This window comes from Stegodyphus dumicola, chromosome X2 (genome assembly GCF_044657685.1).
Source record: "Stegodyphus dumicola isolate Sdum_Otavi_A_Nest chromosome X2, ASM4465768v1".
In the NCBI taxonomy this organism is placed as follows: domain Eukaryota; kingdom Metazoa; phylum Arthropoda; class Arachnida; order Araneae; family Eresidae; genus Stegodyphus; species Stegodyphus dumicola.
Window position 1 is genome coordinate 85087933 of NC_140781.1, and position 5852 is coordinate 85093784.

Consider the following 5852-nt stretch of genomic DNA (forward strand, 5'->3'; position numbering starts at 1 on the left):
TTTTTTCTTTTCTTTTTGCCCCAATGCCACGCTTATCCATTGTCATCTCACCTTCACTTTGGCGATTATGCTCCACACTTCCTATTTTAAGTGGCTCTTTATGCCCTTTCTCTTTTTCGTCGCAATAGATGGAAACTACGTTGGAATGTTTGGATCTGGACGGCCTATTTGTCTGCATAATGACTCACTGAGAGCAGATGTCGAAACCTATGATGATTTTACTTTTACAAGACCCTGGGAAGCAGACACTGGCAAATCTTCTATGAAATTTGTATCAATGGATTGTGTGTAACCTTGTGTAAAACAAATGATAAAATAGTTGTATATCAACAAAAGAAACGTGATGATGTTTTTACCTTATCTAAGATATCACGACGTAACAAGGAATTATTATTCTTTAGAGGGAAAGCTTTGTTGTAGATAGCACATTCTTATGAATGAAACGAAGTACGTAAGCTTATGTAGAAATTCCGAAATCGGAGAGTTTTTATTATTTCAAAATACAAAGGCACCATTTATTTGCATTATGAAATAACGCGCAAAAAATAAGCTTAAGTTCCAGACAGGCTTCTTCCTTTGATAGATATCAGACCGTTCGTTTTGATGCGACGTCCTGGTCGTTAAAGAACTGATTAGAGAATTTTCGGATTACAACCACTCAAGTACTTTCTTTTGACTTAAGACTTTTTTAAATTGCTTCAAATATTATAAATTGGTATTAGACAACCGAATACGGACAACTTCTTTTAAATAAAACTGGCAGATGAGGAAAATTGTTCGCGTAATTTTGTAATAGGTCGTAAGATCAAGGGCAAGTTTGAAAACTCGTTTAACTAGTTGACAATAAATTTAGAATCCTCAATAATATCTGTGTGCATGAAGTGTGTCTGGATTTATTAGTTTTGCCTTTCCGGTGATTCCAATAAAATTTCAATTGAGACGCTTTAATTTTCAATGTTTCTCAAATTGTCAAAACAGGTATTTAAGGTTGGATTTGTAGAAAACTTACAGTCAGAAAGTTCTTAGTCGGCTGAAAATTAAATTAATTTGCGACTAGAAAATATAGTTAACTTAACTTAATAAACTTAAATAGTGCAAACTATTTTTATCTTTCTTACAGAGACATGCAACTGAACACCAATTTCTATACTCTAAATGAAGGGGAATATATACTACCATAACATCTTTTGATCGATAAAAAGACAAGGAATGTCGATACCTAAGGTCATGGCCTAAATATGTTAAGTTTCGTAATTTATTCAGTGACAGGATGTTTCTTTTTTTTTTATCACTGTACTGAGATCAAGACTGCTACTTCTTTACGGTTGTCATAAATCGTTAAGTGAGCAGTCATCTGATATTTTTCCTCAACTCCGTTAAACTTAATTTTCTCTCGAAATCAGTCAATCAGAGTTTTCTTTATGACTTAAGAAATAAGTTCTAACTGCTAGAAAATAAATTCTTTGCTTCTCAAAAGACTGCTTTTCTAGTCGCAAATTAGTTTAATTATAATATATCCTAAAATGATCATGGCTCCCCCAGTAGCTGTGTGGTTAAGACCTCTGAGCACTGGGAGTTCGGCTTGGATGTTATCTCAAACGAACGGGCTGGCAGCATGGTTGGTTTTCTCATGTATAACGCGAATACGAGCCAGAATTCCTTAGAAAATCCTCCGCGAAGGATCCTCCCTTTACGCAAATAGCTCTTATGGGCTCTGTCGTATTCAAATAACCTAATCACCATAAGCAATATTCTGAATTTTGATTTGTTTTAACATTCCTTCAGATTGCAATCTTACAGAAGATAGAAAAAAATTACATTTTCTGTTGGTTGGTTCATAAAAAGGCTGGTAAATTTTTTATTATGTTTATAATGTTCCTCAGCCTAGTGATGTGTAATCCAATTACTATATATTTTCGAATAAAAGTTGATCCGTGTAGAAGCCGAGAAGTAAGATTTTACTTCAAAATTTCAGCTAAAATTGAAAACTCTTCTATAAGCAGAATTTAAAATTGCCTTCTAAATTTACTTATCTGTATCGTCAAGCATTCGAATGATTGACGATACAGATAAGTAAATTTAGAAGTGTAACTTAATTAGACCTATCAGACGAGTTGGTGATGATTGCATTCTAAAAATAAGGAAGATGATTCCATTCGAAAAATAAGTGTGATAATATTGTCTAATGAAAGGGTATTTTTGGTGCCAAGAGTTACTCTTTCCAAATTCTTCTAACTTTTGGGCATGCGCATCATTTAGTACTTTCGCAATTAGCGTGGCGAATTTTGTTTTGGTTCTTACTTGCGGACAATTTCAAAACTCTTCTCCTATGGCTACGCTCTCGCTTTTAATGCAATACTTTATTTCTGGTATATAGTGAAAGATACTCAGACAAAAAAAGCATTGAGTATTCTGCTAGATGTAAACTGAAAGCGATCGATGAACGTAAATAAAGATGGTATTATTTATGAGAAAGATGACAACGATGTTAATGCGGAAAATAAAGGACGATGGCATTCACTCGGACTTTCGTATAACACAGCCTACGATCTACTACCAGCCTCTCGAGAAGACTTTAAGCTAGATGTGTATTTTGAGTGCCCCCATGCCGCACTGACACTATTCGATTACAAATATCCATGCCGTCTTCGTGAATCGAACCCGGGCCAATCGGTATGGCAATCAGAATCACTAAGCACTAGACTGCTGGATAGCATTGAACATAGTAGAATAGACAAATAATACAGAGAACAGATTGTCCTTGGAAACATGACCAAGTTAGACTTCCAGAAGTCCCTGTATTCTTTTAAATGTTCTTTCTAAGGCGGAAGGTGCATCAAATAAGTCCCTGGAAGTCCCATCTATCAGCATTGCATTATGGAGTGTGTGAATTGCCGGAAATGATCCTTTGTGACAAAATGAGTCGACGATTGCATTTAGGGTAAATTTCATATGGGACTTGGGCCACGAGATTTCGATCACCTTACTGTTAATATTAGTCGTTGATGGCTTGTTCAGAAGCCACGCCTTTTGATGTCAATATTTAGTTGTAGCGGACTGGCAACAGCGTGTTTGTCTTCTCTCGTAAGATAATGGTATGTGAAATCATAACTCATAATAAACCTGCATTTCTGTAAATAAATTTGTTTTTACTACTATTATGAAGAGTATATTTACTTGCCATATAACATAACTTAGTCGAGTCTGTTTTAACGAAAGTAAACAATCGTATGCTTTTCGAACACGGCATCCTAGACGACAGGACATAAATTGTATTCTGTCTCATTAAAAGTTTTTACAATTTTTTATTTTGTGTCTTAATTTAGCTCTATAATGCACTATAGTTCCATAACAGTCAAATTAAATTTCAGTTGTCTTCTACAGGTTGGGGCAAATAAAAGTGACCCTGAGAACTCTGAGTTACTCTGTTTTCCGGGACACTTTTATTTGCCCCATCCTATGTAATTAGTACTAAAAATTTCAAATAAATTAATAATCATATATAATTAGTGGAATTAAATTGCATGCTATAATTAACTTGCGGTAAGTTAATTTATTATAACGAACTGAAAGATACTCTCAGCAATAATGTAAAGTATCTCTGATAATACAAATCCGTTCGTTTTATTCAACTTTGTAAGAAGATTTATGTGCGGCTAACTTTTGACAGTACACTTTGTTGAATAAATGTTGTTGTTGTGATTTATCTCGCTTGTCTGACAGTGACATCAGAACAAGCCCATGAAATTCATCGTGGCAAGGAGTTCAAGATAGCGCCTGGTGTTCACAATAACCTTGAGCTCCTGATGCTCAGGTGACAGTACGACTTTGCTCAGTTCCGCCCCCAATTTTGATGGCGATCACCCCGGGAGGGGGCGACGGGTCCAAGGGTCTCCCACCCCTATCTTCGCGTACCAACAACCTCTCGAGAGGACTTTCGGCTCACAGCATATTTAGAGTACCCCCATGCCTTCTCCGGGGTTCGAATCCGAGCCCTTCGGTACGGCAGTCAGCATTGCTAACCACTATTCAGTTGGACGGGTATTGTTGAATAAATTGAGATATTAAGGTAAACGTAAACATTTAAATATATAATTTCATTTCGTGGACATGGCATAGCAGTTTAGATATCTCCTTAACTCAAGCCAAACGGTTTGGAAATCAATGGTCTAGCACAGTGTTTTTCAACCGCCGGTCAGCAAACACTATTCGTCGGTCCTTCCAAATTCAGATGTTTTATAACAATACTCCTACAGTCGTTTACAGAAGAAAAATATTAAAATCTGGCAACTGTGTATGTTATCATGCATACTGCGCAACGGATTAGCTCAAGCTTTCTCAGCGTGTCAGTTGTTGATTGTTTAATTTACGTTTATTATTATTAGGGGACCTATCCTGGTGCCACGAACGTGTATTTGCTGGCAATGAGTACTCATACTTAACAATACATATTACTTTTCAGTGGAGAAAAGCTTATTAGTCCTTGAAGTCCGTTGAATAAGGACAATTTATTATTAGTATAATAAATAGAACGAACTTGTTTAAATAATTTTATTAACAAGCAAACAGAAGTTAAACAAATGACAACGAAGTTTTTTAACCAAATTCATTTGTTATTATGAATTCCGATTATTTCAGCTGTTGTCACTTGAGCAGAGGGAAAGCGAACTGAAGAGTTTGACAGGTGGTGCTTCAGTATGTAAATCAGGGATTCTCAATCACTTATCTAGCGTACCGCTGTTTTTATAAGCAATGATTTTGTGATTATTTTTTAATAATTTTCTGTGATTTAATTCAAAAGTTTATTTACTTATATATGATAATTATGTATAATAATTACAATATTTACTTATCTTTACGTTTAAATATTATTTGATAATAAGTATGCTACAATTAGTTTACATAGTAATTCTTGAATACCTTGTAAAGTTTTTTTTTGGAAACGGGGGGGGGGGAAGCCAAACCACCGGTTCGCGAATTTACCGGTCTGCTGGTCAGAAAAGTTTCAGAAGCACTGGTCTAGCGTATACATAGCTGCATACATTTTTCTAACTTTATTAAAATTTCTATTCTTCTAAGTTATTAGTTTACAATCTAATTTTTCCAAATTTATCACGTTTTCTATTCCTTCAAGTGAAATTACATTTCATAAATTTATGAAAAAAATGAAATTCGTTTCCTGGTTCTGACGTCTTTTCTATTCTCTCATTTCCTATTTCTGACTCCATCAAGAAGTTTTTCAATATCTTCTTTATCTTTACTGGATTATATTAATAATAATGAAAATAGCAGTGTTTGACTGCTATCTAAAATGCATCTCTTTGACAAGTTTTTAAAACGATACCTACTGTATAAAATATGAATTTATACAAAAATTTTCTAATAAATAGAACTAATAGATACAGTCTATAATTTACTAACAAAACATAATATTGAATATTCAAAAAAAAATTTAAAGCTAATAAATATTATGGTGTAAGTTTTTGCACCAATGGCGGGCTTTAGCCATTTATAAGCTTTCCCCGGAAGCTGTGGTCTTCTTATTATGGAGAATGTTATAAAATATAAAATCAGAAATTTAAACGAAATTGTTTCTTATTATTTACAAATGAATTTATTAATACTAAAAGTTATGAAAGATGGGAATACAAATTATTAGAAAATAATCACGTTGTAATTTGTTATATAATGATATTGTTTTTGAAATTTTGTTTTATAGATAGATGGATTGAATAAAAATTCTTTAAAAATGTTTACATTTCACTTTCTTTTATATTTCTCAGGGGGAAATGTTTCACCCCTGAAGTCTTTAAAAAGTAGAAAAATTGCAAAATGTTAGACTTTTCTATACG